Raw genomic sequence first — 16109 nt, forward strand, 5'->3', positions numbered from 1 at the left:
TCTTTGGACCACTTGTTCGAATTTCAAAGTTTGCAGGTTTCTATACTTTTCAAACCAAAGCCCTTTGAATGCCAAAGTTACCAAAAGAACGTGACATTCAACATACACGTGTTGACAAGAATGCTGAGACACTTGATTCAGATTCAGAATCATACTCTAGTGAAGTAGAACCTGACTCCGACCGCGAAGTGGAAGTGATTGCATCTGAAAAGGTTGAGGAAGCCGTTAGAGTACCTGTTCAGACTACATCTGAGATCTTAGCAGCTCATAAGTGATAGTAATAATGATGGAGATGCAAAAGTAGCTAGTTTGTGACGACGAGTGGTTGTATTCGAACATGATGCTGAAATGATTGAAGCTCAGTTTTCATCACTATAACAGGACTGTGCTTTCTCGTCTTCAGTCACAAGTCTCTGACCAGAGGTCGAACAATAGATCAACTGTACGAGTAAATTTCTGAAGAGAGAGCAGCAGCAAATGTAGCAGCAGACACAGAACGTGGAGCCACCTTGAATGCCTATCTAGCTGCTAATCCAAAAGAAGAAGAGTAGCAAGAAGCATGAAAAAAGACAGTGTGATAAGCGAATAATTATGATGAAGAATCAGGATTCGAATCCTCCAGATGAAAACTTCCAGCTCAAAGATCCTACAAATAGGCCAGATAGATTTGTGATGAAGTTAGGGTCTAGCCACTTCAATAAAGAGGAAAACAAGCATGTGGTCGCTAGCTGGAGATACGACCATGACAAGAATGTGTGGCTGATTCTGATCAAACAAGAGAGGCAGAGGATGGATATTCCATGAGAAGGAAGTCAATAACAGTTTCCCTTCCATGAAGATTACTGAATCAAAGATCAGAAAAAAAACCTGATGTTCGTAATCCTTTCTCACCAAGAAGATAGTTAAAATCTGACATCTGGCCTCCAACCGCCAAAGAAGAGGAAATTCCCATCTTTCGAAAGCTTGCGAAGAAAATTTTCATGATTTCCAACTTCTGGAAGCATGATACAAAGATGGCTGAAGCTGCGGTTGTTTCTGAAAACCAGTGTTTCGCATATCAGATATTCGCATATCAGATACGTTGGATCAAATGTGTTTTCATGAGGAAGATATCTTGGTTCTGAATCATCATCAAAATTCGCCAAAACAACAAAATGAAGAATGTGCGAAGCCCTGGACGAGTGTTGTTGCATACGTCATCGGGAATTGCTTGTTTGCTGATCCTAATCCAGTTCTGAGCAGGTCCTCGAGTTTAACGCAGCAACTAATCCAGTAAACCTAGGGGAGATTGTTAGGCCCTTGAAGGTTTATGGATTAGTAGCTTAATGATTAAGAGGGCTTATGGATTAGTGGATATTAGAGTGGGCATGTTTAGAGAATTATGGGCCTAGGGTTTAGGGGGAAACCCTCCTTATAAATAGTTGATGGAAATTAGGAGTTAGGGTTGGTTCATTGATTTTAGAAACTTATATTAGACAATTGATTTGTATGCAAGTTTAAGCCTTTGAATATTCAAATCTTCATATTGTTCTTGATTATTTCTTGAAGATCATCAACTTTGGATTCCGCCCATCCTTGGTGATTGTTTGATATCGTTGTTTGATCTAGATTTTCGGGATTTACAGTGGCTTACAGGCTTGAGTTGCCCGATGAACTGGGTAACGTTCACGACGTTTTTCACGTCTCTAATCTGAAGAAGTGTTTGTCCGATGAAACACTTGTGGTTCATTTACAAGAACTAAAGATCAATGACAAGCTGCAGTTTATGGAGGAACCAGTCGAAATCATGGACCGGGAAGTTAAGGTCTGTAAACACAGTCGAATCCCAATCGTGAGAGTTCGTTGGAACTCAAGACGTGGACCGGAGTTCACATGGGAACGCGAGGATCAGATGAAGCTCAAGTATACTCACTTATTAAAAACTGTCGAACCTAACCTTGGTACAACTAGTGAATTTCAGGACGAAATTCCTTTTCAAATTAGGGATGATGTGGTACCCGCGAAAAACCCACAGTCATCTTGACTTGTCGTTCCTTCTCTCAGAGACTGCTTAGCAAATTTCGGGATGAAATTTCTTTCAAGTTGGGGATGATGTGACAACCCGCAACTTTAGGTTACTACTTTAACCTAACCACAGTTAATTTAATCATACATTCATAGCACTGCATTTAACTAAGGCTAGTTAAATGAGTCTACGTTGGCAATTTGGGGAATTGCCTGAACACGTGTATTTATCTAGTGTTAGTTAAATAAGCTTACGTTGATAATTTGAGGAATTACCGGGGAACGTACCTGATACTGGCAATTAATGTGAACAATAAATATAAACGGATGTTTATATGGAACTTATATGCTGCATAATAAATACATGAATTACTTGTGTTAATTGCAAATTGTATGGAATTATGTGCTTTTGTGTGGAAACTATATAGTTAGGAGGTGTCTTGTGATCATTAGAAAATCCTTAATTAACCACAAAAAAAAAAAAAAACCCTAACCCATCTCAAAAACACGTACTCAACCAACTCCAATCCTCTCAACATTTCAAAAACTCATCTCCAATCCTTGGCTCACAATTGTGTAGATTGATCCTTGATTCTTCCATTTCTCTTTTTTCTTTGAATCATCTTCTCATCCATTAAAGGTATGTATTTGTGTTGAAATGCTAGTTTGTCCATGAATTCTACAAACCCTAGACATCCAAACAAGGTGTGTTTTTGCCATGATTATGATGATGAATGATAAATAGATGATTGGGTAATGATTGATAGATGATTGTATCTTGATAGGAACTGTTTGATTGATTGGTTTCATGCCTGACATTGTTGAATTCTATACTTTAAGGAATGAAATCCCTAATTTTTGACAGACTTTGTGAAGTCACAAAGCCATTGTCCGTACTTGTGGATTATACATAGTCCGCACTTAGAGTATTGATAAGTAATGATCCGAACTTGTGATTAAATATATGTCAGAACTTATGGTAGATATAGCGTCCGAACATATCAAGATTTACAAGATCAGAACTTAACAAATTCATATCTAGGTCCGAACTTGTAAAGATGGTTACACATTAGTCGTCCGCACATGAGTTAATAAATAAGTGTCCGACCTTGTATCCTAATTAACAAATGGGTTGAAGTGTGTGCGGATATGTGAAACAATTAAGGAGGTCCGAACTTGGGTATTGATGTAGTGTCAGAATATGTGAATATATATTTCAATTGTATGGTCAAAATAGGTAGACTAAAGTGGCCGCATATACATATTGATTAAAAGGAGCTGCACTTAACTCTTAATTAATAGGTCTGACTTGGTATATGTAAATATATATGAATTCTGAAGTAGTGAAGTTGGCCGACATGTGATATACATGAGTATATCAAGTCTTTGAATTTAAACGTGCACATGATACCCCACATGTTCACATTTGTTGAAAATTTCATGTATATGAATTATATCAAATAAGTGGACCGGCCTACCATGTTGTAAATAACTAGAATGCCTAGTTCAAATGAGGTACATGTGCAAATGTCTTTAGTGGGCCGATTTGTTGATAGACTAACATTTAAAAATCATTCACATGGTCATAATTTTTGTTGTGAACGTTAAATGAATCTAACGGCGTTGGGAATGTGTTTGTACATGAGAAATCATGTGTTACTGAGTGTACGGTACGCTAGACTTGATAACGTGTAATCATTAAACACAATGTTGTTTGGACACTAGGGTAAAGCAGAACTCTACTTGAATACTGATTTACATGACATTATATTTTAGGTTGCGTGTAACAGGTCTAACCATTAATTAAAGTTAGAAGTACATTATCATATCGAGCAAACAAAGGTGAGTTCACTACTCTTTCACAAGCATGCATCCCGGGGAGGGACAAACAAACTAATATTCCAGGGAGGAATACTTTTATTACTATTGGTTTAATTTTGATGTTAATTAATAAACTCAACTGTATCACCAAAGTCCCTACTTACTACCGAACTAGTTGCCGGGGAGGCAACGGGGTATTAGTTTATAGCGCTATTAGGCTTCACAACCTCACACTCTACTGGGGAGGACGGGCGTGAACTAATGACCTTAAACACATGACCAATGTTGATAGGCATTGATGAGGGCAAACAAACATACTTCACTTTGGTATCGAGTTTGTTATTTATATGTCTTTAACCTGAATCACTTAACATCATTTTTGTTAAACAAAAGTGTGAACTCGATAGTTTTATGCTGATACATTTTTTTTTGCATGCTTGCAGGTCGTTAGATGATTTCTGGAAATAGAGCTTGCAATCGGAGGAGCTGTGGATGTCATGGGTTGTGACGTTGTTAACCTATCTAGTGTTATGCTAGGTTTTACGAACAAGTTGTTTTCGAATACTTAAAACTATTTCAAATGCTTCCGCTGAACGTATTTTGTTTTAAACAGATGTTTTGAATTACACTTTTCACGTTGAATGAGATTTCGAGTTTATTATATTACTATTAGTTCAATGTGATTAGTGGCTAGATTCTAGTACGTCACATGCCCTGTGGTGGATTCCGCAGGTGGTATTATGGGGGTGTGACAGTCTTGCTCTCCTCTTATACTTAATCACATACACAAGTATACAATATTCAACAGAAGATCTATCTTGCCTTTTCGCACAATAAAGAACACACAAAATGAATTAACAACATTCTCAAAAGTATACAATCATATACACATACACAAAAATAAAGTAATCTCGGACAACAAAATAGTTATCCTCATAGACCGAATACACATTAACACCCCATGACCCAAGAAACAATGTCTGAACAACCGGACAGTCTACATAGACTCTTAAAAGCAAAAACTAATCATGATCAACAAAGCTACATCAAAGACACAAAATCCAACAACCTTTGAACACATGCAACTATCTGATTGCATGATAAAACACACAAAAAAAAACTAAACTAAACAAAACATCATCAAAGATAACATCATATACGAACTGACAAAAGCAATCGGTAAACCCAAAACATTAGTCGGCTGTAAAAAAACCTAAAATACGTCTTCCTTAATGTCAAACTTCGGATAACATTAGTAAAAAAGAAACGCATGAAACAAAAAAGTCACAAAGATGGAAACCCAAAAACGAAGACGATCAAAACATACAGCAAGACGGAAACTAACGAAAAGTGGAAAGAAAGAAAAGAAAGTTAAGTTCCACCTATTTTTTGGGAAAGAAATGGAAAAAGAAGACAAAGGGAAGGGAATGGAGTTTGGGGCTAAATTCCATCCATCCGAATTGAAAAGAAGTAGAAAAAAGAGAAGAGATAGGAGAAGAAAGGAAAGAAAAGGTAAAGTAATGAAAGGAAATGGGGGTCTTTCTCTAGTCTTTTCTTTCCTTAAGTAAACTCGGGATTAAAGCATTAGAGCAGGTTAAACTTTAAACTGCTGATAAAAAAAAACAAAGAGAATACAATACATTTTGAAACAACTTTTCTACCATTTTTCATTACCATTGAATTTAAAGTTATCATACAGAACTTGGAAATCGTATACTAGATCATGGGTCCAACTGTCCAGGGATGATACTAAGCCTGAGGTCCTACTGTCCAAAGATGAGGCTTAGGTTGAGGCCGGTGAGGAGATGGGCGTACTGCAGAGAACAATTGTAGCATTGTGGCGTAACGTGATAGTAGAAGACGATTGATGACGAATGACTTATGAGAGAAACAAGTCAAGAAAGTCGCTTCACGACTTAGGGTTTTACTATTAAACTTAGTGTTAACTTTTGCTGGGTTGATTGGCCTAGCAAGATTAAATATAATTATACATTTGGCCAAACCCAATAGAGTGGTATTTATAAAACTATAAATACGAATGTAATTTTTATGTGTGTATATATATAACTAGGTTAGAACGCTATGTATTACATCACTTAAATAAATGTAAGTTTATATACTAAGTAATAAGATTGTTACATCTTTTAAAAACTCAATTATTATACGTGATGAATAAACGCATGTAATCCTACATGTATAATGTAATTGGTTAACAAATATAGTTCTCAAGATATGCTTTTCAACAAAGAAAAGAACTTTCATGTACTATTTACTTCTTATAACACTTTACTTTGTTTTTTTTATTTATTATTATGTTTGAAACTTGTGTATTATATGAGTTATAATAGATACGTTGTTTTTTTTATTTACTATTAGATGAGAAACATGATAATAAATAAAAACAAAGCACGGGAGAGTGATAGGCTGGATATTGTGATATTATACTATTATTTTATAGAAGAAAGAAGTAGACAAAACAAAGATAAGAAAACATCAAAAAATGATATGTATCTTATGAAAGTAAAGTAAACAAATAATAATAATAATAATAATAATAATAATAATAATAATAATAATAATAATAATAATAATAATAATAATAATAATAATAATAATAATAATAATAATAATATTAATAATAATGATGATGATAATAATAATAATAATAATAATAATAATAATAATAATATATTTTAATACAATATATTAACTAATAAATGAGTTAATTACATAGTTAGTCCCTGTGGTTTGCACAAAGTAACATACTTAGGTACTAATAGTTTAAAATCACATTCTAGGGTATTAACTTTTCATTTTGTAACGTTTGGAGGTATTAACGTTATTTGTAGGTTTAAAATCACATTCTATTAGTACCTAAGTATGTTATTTTGTGCAAACCATAGGGACTAACTAAGTTAATACCCTAGAAGTTAATACCTCCAAACGTTACAAAATGAAAATTTAATACCCTAGAAGGTGATTTTAAACTATTAGTACCTAAATATATTATTTTGTGCAAACCACAGGGACTAACTATGTAATTAACTCTTAATAAATTAAATGAGGAAATGAAAAATGACATCAGGGGGATCATATATATATATATATAGGGGATGGATCATGAGAAAACTAGTTTAAATGAGAAAACCAAAAAACTAACTAAAAAAGTCTAAAAAACATACCCATTTTTTTTTATTTCTATAACAAAATCGCAGGTTTTTATGCATGGAAAAAATTTTCAAAAAAAAAAAAAAAGAAAAAAATTTTGTTTTATTGCACATGTGCACTGTTACGGATACAGTGCACATGTGTAGTACTCATATAATGCAAATGTGCAGTACAACAAAAAAACTTTATTATTTTTTTTTGAAATTTTTTATATATAAAAACTAGCGATTTTTTATAAAAAATTGTAAAAAAAAAAATTGTTATGTTTTTATGCTTTTTCTAGGTTTTTTTAGTTAGTCTTCTAGTTTTTTCTCATTTATATGTAGTTTTCTCATGATCATCTCCCTATATATATATATATATATAGGGGATGGTTCAAATGAAAACCACTTTTATTGTGAAAACTCGAAAACTAATTAAAAAAAGCCTAAAAAACACACAAAAAAATTTTTTTTTTCAATTTTTTTTATAAAAATCGCTGGTTTTTATATATAAAAAAAACTTTTTTTCAAAAAAAAAATAAAAAAATTTGTGTAGTGCACATGTGTAATAATACACATGTGTATTATTACACATTAACATGTGTATTATTACACATGTGCACTACACAAAAAAATTTTTTTTTTTTTTGAAAATTTTTTTTTATATAAAAAAACCTGCGAATTTTGGTTTGCAAAAAAAAAAAAAACAAAAAAAAAATTTTTGTATGTTTTTTTGGCTTTTTTTAATTAGTTTTCGAGTTGTTAAAATAAAAAGTGGTTTTCATTTGAACCTTCCCCTATATATATATATATATATATACAGGACAAAGATCCTATAGGACAAAGATCCGTTAAGAACCATCCTTTATTGCGAGAACCGCGAGAACAAGTGTGAACACAAACAGTAATACCTAAAAAAATCTAAAAAACACCAAATTTTTTTTTTATTTTTTTACTTTTTTTTGTAAAATTCGCTATATTTAGTTTACAATAAAAAAATAAAAAAAGAATTTCAAAAAAAAAAAAAAAATTCCGAGTCACAGTTATCCATGCACATGTGCATTTGTATCTTTTCTTTGACAAATTCCGTAATTCATTACAAATATTAGACAATTGCGCTTTCATTTACACTACCACGTGTAATACACTACTTTTTACGTTAACAATATTAGAAATGCACATGTGTATCTATATGTATCAACATCAAATAAGGTGTTTTGGTACACTAATTTCTCTTTCATCTATCATTCCATCCATAATACACAAACATGCACATGTGCATTTTTGTCATTTCTTTGACAAATTCCGTAATTCAATACAACTATTAGACAATTGCACTCTCATTTACAGTACCATGTGTAATACAATAGTCTTTACATTTCCAATATTAAAAATGCACATGTGCATCTATCTGTATTAACATGAAATAAGGTGTTTTGGTACACTACTTTGAATACACTTTCCCTTTCATCTATCATATCATCCATAATACACTACCATTATCTCCTACCATCCATAATACAATACCATTACCTCCTACCATCCATAATACAATACCATTACCAATATTTTCACTTTATTAGATGTATGTAAACACCATTTATACCATCCAATCAACATATTACATCATAAATTGACAACTATAACCAAACCATCAACCACTAGATATAACTAACCAAAAAACATGTATATGGGCCTACGTCTCCATTCAAAATCACAAACTTTTTGTAACAAAACACGTTATATCATGGTTATACCTAATGATGCACATGTGCATTTTGAATATTGGTAATGTAAAAAGTAGTGAATTATGAATGGTATTGTAAATTAAAGTGCAATTGTCTATTCCCGATAACGTATTACCGAATTTGTCGAAGTAATGATACATATGCACATGTGCATGGATAACTGTTAATCGAAAAAAAAAACGTTTTTTTTTTTTTTTTTTGGTAACTAAATATAGCGAATTTTTTAGGAAAAATATTAAAAAAAAAAAATTTTGAGTGCTTTTTTGATTTTTTTAGATTTTATTTTGTGTTCACATTGTTTCTTGCGGTTCTCGCAATAAGGGTGGTTCTCGCATGAACCTTACCCTATATATATATATATATATATACTAGTCACTTACCCGCGCGATGCGGCGGGAGTGGTATCACTTAGGTTGGTGAGTTTAGGGCTATCTACGGGGATGTAGTTTCCAATGTGGCTTGTGACGACGATGGTGGTAGTGTAGCAGAATGTGATGGTCGGTTGAGGCCTTCTTCAGCGGTGAGAATCAGCGATTTGCGGCGATTGGTGGTTTCGTGATGGCGTTTGGTGGTTATTGTGCGACTCAGGAGAAAACAAAGAAAATTGTTTGATTCTAGTTATGTTACCTGAAATAGACGGACTACCTAGGCTTTTGTTGGTTCAAATTGTGATACAAATTCACAAATAACTAACATTAACTACTATATTGTAAGATGTACAAAACATAGTCAAAAATTTCCCAAACAGTCTTAGGTTTGTAAGAGTCCTTAATCTTGAATTCCTAAGGTTTGGAACTGAAATTTGTCACAAAATAAAGGATTTCCTTCAATTAGTTTCTTAAGTTCAACCAGCATCATACCTCGAGCAGATTTAGTATCTCCATATTTGGATAATTGTTCATTCTCCCTAAAGTAGTGATCTATAAAAGTCAGTCAGCAAAGGCGCGATAGATGATGCTTAATACAAAAATTAAAGTAAGATAAATAAGTTCGTTTCCAGACAAATGGTTACAAACAAATCAATCGAGTCGTTAATCAAACGATTAAACGCATAAACAAAACAATAAATATGAATTTGTACGTTCTGATACATATCTACTTAGAGGTGGCAGTTTTTTTATTTTTTTATTAACCATGCCGCTGCGCTCGTTGCGGCTGCCCTCACCGCGCCGCTGCGGCTGCACTTGTTGCGCTCGCATGCTCACTGCACCGATCAAATTTTAGTAAAGTACACGGATGGTAAGCCAGAGACAACTGAGGTGATGGCACCAAGCAAGAATGACACAGTGCTGAACACTGTTGTTCCCTTTTACCCTGCATATACCAAACAAACTTGCGATTAGTTTATGCACAGCTATTCATAATCATTTTATCATGAAATAAGGATACCTGAACAAATGTCTCGCTCGACCAATAGTTTCCCTTGACGCATTATGCAAGGTTCGCTCGGTCCAACAACTCAAGCAAATGTTTTCTATGTTTTTTAGGGGGAAGATGGGTGCATCTCTCCACAGGGCATACAAGACACAGGTCATTGGCGGAAGCCCGCCAAATTTAACATATAAAGTTTTTTTATATGTTAAATATGGCGAGCTGCCGCCAATAACCTGTGTCTTGTATGCCCTGTGGAGAGATGCACCCATGTTCCCCCTAAAATGCAAAGAAAACATTTGCTTGAGTTGTTGGATAGATTACACAGGCTCAGTTTTTGCATCACAACCTCAAAACACTTTCAGTTCAGATAGATTACACAGGCTCAGTTTTTGCATCACAGCCTCAAAACACTTTTAGTTCAGACAGATTAAGAACACAAGGTCAGCTTATGCATCATAGACTCAACACTTTTAGTTCAGACAGATTAAGAACACAAGCTCAGCTTTCGCATCACAGCCTCAAACACTTTCAGTTCAGACAGATTAAGAACATTTGGACGGAAGATGTATAACCTTGTAAAGGGTAAAAGGGTTTGTGTTTTCTTGTTCCTTAAGAGTTGTACATTGTGCATTAAGTGTTTTTTCAACACCTTGTTCAATTACCATCTTGTCCTTCACATATGTTTATTAAGGATATCATTTGGCAAATCAGGCATTAACTCTTTTTATAAGTGAGCCGTTTGCCTCGAATCGGTGGATCTCTCCACAGGGCATACAAGACACAGGTCATTGGCGAGCTGCCGCCAATAACCTATGTTTTGTATGCCCTGGGAGAGAAGCACCCATGTTCCCCCTAAAATGCAAAGAAAACATTTGCTTGAGTTGTTGGATAGATTACACAGGCTCAGTTTTTGCATCACAGCCTCAAAACACTTTTAGTTCAGACAGATTAAGAACACAAGGTCAGCTTATGCATCATAGACTCAACACTTTTAGTTCAGACAGATTAAGAACACAAGCTCAGCTTTCGCATCACAGCCTCAAACACTTTCAGTTCAGACAGATTAAGAACACAAAATCTGGAGTACACAACAAGAGTAATTTGCCACGAAACTTAAACAACCTTTAAGTCTCTATAAATAATTCAGGGATATCTACACTCTACTCACACTTTACAGCCTCAAACACTTTCAGTTCAGCTTTCTCTCAATGCTCACACATCTCACAAAACAACATCACATCTCACAAAAAGGGATGCCAAAAGCAGGGAAGTACAATCTACAGGAAAAAGCAACACTTTACTTTTGTGTGAAAGACAGCTTGCTTGCTGCAGTCTCTATAATATATCAACACTCTTCCATACACTGTTTGAAAGACAGCATGCTTGAAAGACAGCATGCTTGCTTCAGTCTCTATAAATAATTCAGGGATATCTACACTCTACTCACACTTTACAAACTCTCAACTACACTCAACTGGAAGACTCAGACATGTAATTGAGAGATGAACACAACTACGGGTAAAGCCATGGCTGCAACACACGGTTGCAAAGTGAGAACTATGCAACCTGGATATTGCCCCGCCAAGATGCTACTCGGATCTTCTATGTACCCTCAAAATACAATCATCATCACAGTCTATTGTGTTATGTAACCTCGCTTTAAAGCATGATGTACAAGAGTATTTTTCCACTAAACTTAAACAACCTTTAAAGCATGACCTAAATATGATAATTATCACACAACCATGACACTTATCAGTCCCAAAAATGAAGGAAAAGATCAAAATATAACAGAACAAAGTAAAATCAAAACTACAAAAACAATTTATCCTTTCACTATGTCATATCTGAAATTAAGCTAACTATCATCACCAAAAATACAAATTCAAATATCACAAAACTTTCAACCTAATTTGAAATAACCGCATCTACTAACAAATCTACATCAAGATTAAAGATAAATCAACATTTAGAACCTAACCTGAGTCGATTCATCACAAAACATATGAGAAAATCCTTCGTAAACCTCAGATTTCGTCCTTTGAACATCCGTCAACCGCTTCACCTGAAAAGTAAGAATCACAAAAGAACATGGTAAGATATCTACTAACAAATCTACATCAAGATTAAAGATAAAGCAACTTATCAGAACATCAAACGGATCCCTTGTTCAAATCTGTGGATCCCTTGCCAGATAAAACGGATCCCTTGCCAGAGAGAGAGAAGATCTGATGTTGTTTTGTGAGATGTGTGAGCATTGAGAGAGAAAGCATATGGTGATCCGTGTGAAGTCAAATGGACGGTCCCGATCTTGATCCGTGTGAGAAAGTTTAACAATTGGACGGCAGATGTATACCCTTGTAAAGGGTAAAAGGGTTTGTGTTTTCTTGTGCCTTAACAGTTGTACATTGTGCATTAAGTGTTTTTTCAACACCTTGTTCAATTACCATTTTTTTAACTTTATCACACGGATCAGACATGTACTTTTAGATCTGTGAATCTGTGATAATACTTTTACAACTGGAAGACTCAGACATGTAATTGAGAGATGAACACAACTACGGGTAAAGCCATGGCTGCAACACACGGTTGCAAAGTGAGAACTATGCAACCTGGATATTGCCCCGCCAAGATGCTACTCGGATCTTCTATGTACCCTCAAAATACAATCATCATCACAGTCTATTGTGTTATGTAACCCCGCTTTAAAGCATGATGTACAAGAGTATTTTTCCACTAAACTTAAACAACCTTTAAAGCATGATGTACAGCTGTTTTAAGCACAAGAAACACATATGTAACCTCACAGGCTCAGCTTATGCATCATAGCCTTAACAGTTTCAGTTCAGACATATTAAGAACACAAGCTCAGCTTATGCATCATAGAGACGACAGGCTCAGCTTATGCATCATAGCCTCACAGGCTCAGCTTATGCATCATACCCTCACAGGCTCAGCTTATGCATCATAGAACACTTGGGAAACATCCAAGCCATCTAGGTCGTATAACTTAGGACCTTAGTCCGACAACCATCAAACTCTGCCATCTGTCCGGCCCTTAGAAACACCTTTGTCTTACTAATCTGCATTTGACATATAAACAAACAAGTAAACATTAAAAAAATTAAAAAGGTAAATCCTAACTAAAACATCGGATGTAGGAAATAACCGCATCTACTAACAAATCCACATCAAGATTAAAGATAAATCAACATTCAGAACCTAACCTGAGTCGATTCATCACAAAACACATGCGAAAATCCTTCGTAAACCTCAGATTTTCACAAAACCATGACACTTATCAGTCCCAAAAATGAAGGAAAAGATCAAAATATAACAGAACAAAGTAAAATCAAAACTACAAAAACAATTTATCCTTTCACTATCCCGAAAAATGAAAAAATATATCAAAACATCCCACAGAACAAACTAAAATAAAAAGTACATAACAATCTATCTTTTCACTATTCCATATCTAAAATTGACCTAACTATCATAATTTTCATTGAACTACAACACTTATCATCCCCAAAAATGACCTAAATATCATAATTATCACACAACCATGACACTTATCAGTCCCAAAAATGAAGGAAAAGATCAAAATATAACAGAACAAAGTAAAATCAAAACTACAAAAACAATTTATCCTTTCACTATGTCATATTTGAAAGAACTTACAACAATGCAAGAGGGAGATGTGAAAAGCCGACAAAAATTTTAAAACCTTGATGTGAGAGCCGAGAAACAACGCAAAATCCGAATGCAAAGAGTTGATATATTCTGAAATCGAAGTAAATAGAAGTTGTTAAGTTGATGTTTTGAAAGTAGGATTATTCAACTGAGATAAACTTACAATTTCAGTTGAGTGTAGTTGAGAGTTTGTAAAGTGTGAGTAGAGTGTAGATATCTCTGGATTATTTATAGAGACTGAAGCTAGCAGTGCTGTCTTTCAAACAGTGTATGGAAGAGTGTTGATATATTATAGAGACTGCAGCAAGCAAGCTGTCTTTCACACAAAAGTAAAGTGTTGCTTTTTCCTGTAGATTGTACTTCCCTGCTTTTGGCATCCCTTTTTGTGAGATGTGTGAGCATTGAGAGAGAAAGCATATGGTGATCCGTGTGAAGTCAAATGGACGGTCCCGATCTTGATCCCTTTTTGTCTGTAGCATAAGTCAAATGGGTTAAGATCAGTTAAAAAACAAAAAGCAAAAAAATAACAAAACACATCATAAAACACAAAATATAGTCAAGTTTATATTCTCTCAGTAGCATAGCATGTTAAAAATTAATATTCAAGGCTTAGAAATTACCAAAAAAGAGCGAAAAACCGACTGAATTCGAATCTCAGCCCATTCTTGACACTAATGCTCCGTTAGTTCTCGCAAAGTCAACCATCATAAAAAGAAATCAAGTATTAGTAAAGATTTGATATTAGTTATAACCAGTACACTATTAACTTAAAATAAATTTAATATAAATCACATTTTGTCAAGTTGCAAATATAAAAACCTTTATTTGGCAAGGGATCCACAGATTTGAACAAGGGATCCGTTTGATGTTCTGATAAGTTGCAATGAGTGTTATATATCTTACCATGTTCTTTTGTGATTCTTATCTTTAATCTTGATGTAGATTTGTTAGTAGATGCGGTTATTTCAAATTAGGTTGAAAGTTTTGTGATATTTGAATTTGTATTTTTGGTGATGATAGTTAGCTTATAAAAAAAAGAAAAGAAAATTGATGAATGATGATAAACTTTACTTTACCTCTGCTTGAGTGAGCATGAGACCACTAAGTGAGGGAACATTCTGCATATGAAGCCCCCATCGATTCGAATGAAGCAGCGTTCAGCGTCGCCAAAGCCAATTCCGAGACTCTCCAAGCAGATACACTTTCTCCGGCAGCCAGAAGATCGGAGTGAGCTTGTTCTGTAATAATAGTGATCGTGACAGTCGTTAACCAAAGGTATAACTAATTAAATTCAGATCCTAAAAAAAGGTTTCCTTGCGAGTTGCGAGTGACATACCTGAGTCGATTCATCACAAAACACATGCGAAAATCCTTCGTAAACCTCAGATTTCGTCCTTCGAACATCCGTCAACCGCTTCACCTGAAAAGTAAGAATCACAAAAGAACATGGTAAGATATATAACACTCATTGCAACTTATCAGAACATCAAACGGATCCCTTGTTCAAATCTGTGGATCCCTTGCCAGATAAAGCTTGTGATACATCTCATGAAACCCTAGATCTGCTCATCGAGCATCCCACAGAACAAACTAAAATCAAAAATACATTACAATCTATCTTTTCACTATTCCATATCTAAATGACCTAAATATCATAATTATCACAAAACCATGATACTTATCAGTCCCAAAAATGAAGGAAAAGATCAAAATATAACAGAACAAAGTAAAATCAAAACTACAAAAACAATTTATCCTTTCACTATGTCATATCTGAAATTAAGCTAACTATCATCACCAAAAATACAAATTCAAATATCACAAAACTTTCAACCTAATTTGAAATAAGCGCATCTACTAACAAATCTACATCAAGATTAAAGATAAGAATCACAAAAGAACATGGTAAGATATATAACACTCATTGCAACTTATCAGAACATCAAACGGATCCCTTGTTCAAATCTGTGGATCCCTTGCCAGATAAAGCTTGTGATACATCTCATGAAACCCTAGATCTGCTCATCGAGCATCCCACAGAACAAACTAAAATAAAAAATACATTACAATCTATCTTTTTACTATTCCATATCTAAATGACCTAAATATCATAATTATCACACAACCATGACACTTATCAGTCCCAAAAATGAAGGAAAAGATCAAAATATAACAGAACAAAGTAAAATCAAAACTACAAAAACAATTTACCCTTTCACTATGTCATATCTGAAATTAAGCTAACTATCATCACCAAAAATACAAATTCAAATATCACAAAACTTTCAACCTAATTTGAAATAACCGCATCTACTAACAA

The 16109-nt window shown here is 34.2% G+C and overlaps 1 long non-coding RNA gene across 1 annotated transcript; it reads right to left on the reverse strand.

Moving 5' to 3' along the window:
* Window positions 1-13684: 13684 nt before the first annotated feature.
* LOC110883132 lies at window positions 13685-14565 on the reverse strand. The gene is made up of 3 exons (XR_002560377.2): window positions 14410-14565; window positions 13953-14259; window positions 13685-13879 (listed from the first exon to the last, which is right to left on the reverse strand). It is a non-coding gene; the product is annotated as an uncharacterized LOC110883132 (long non-coding RNA).
* Between the last annotated feature and the right edge of the window lie 1544 nt (window positions 14566-16109).

This window comes from Helianthus annuus, chromosome 14 (genome assembly GCF_002127325.2).
Source record: "Helianthus annuus cultivar XRQ/B chromosome 14, HanXRQr2.0-SUNRISE, whole genome shotgun sequence".
In the NCBI taxonomy this organism is placed as follows: domain Eukaryota; kingdom Viridiplantae; phylum Streptophyta; class Magnoliopsida; order Asterales; family Asteraceae; genus Helianthus; species Helianthus annuus.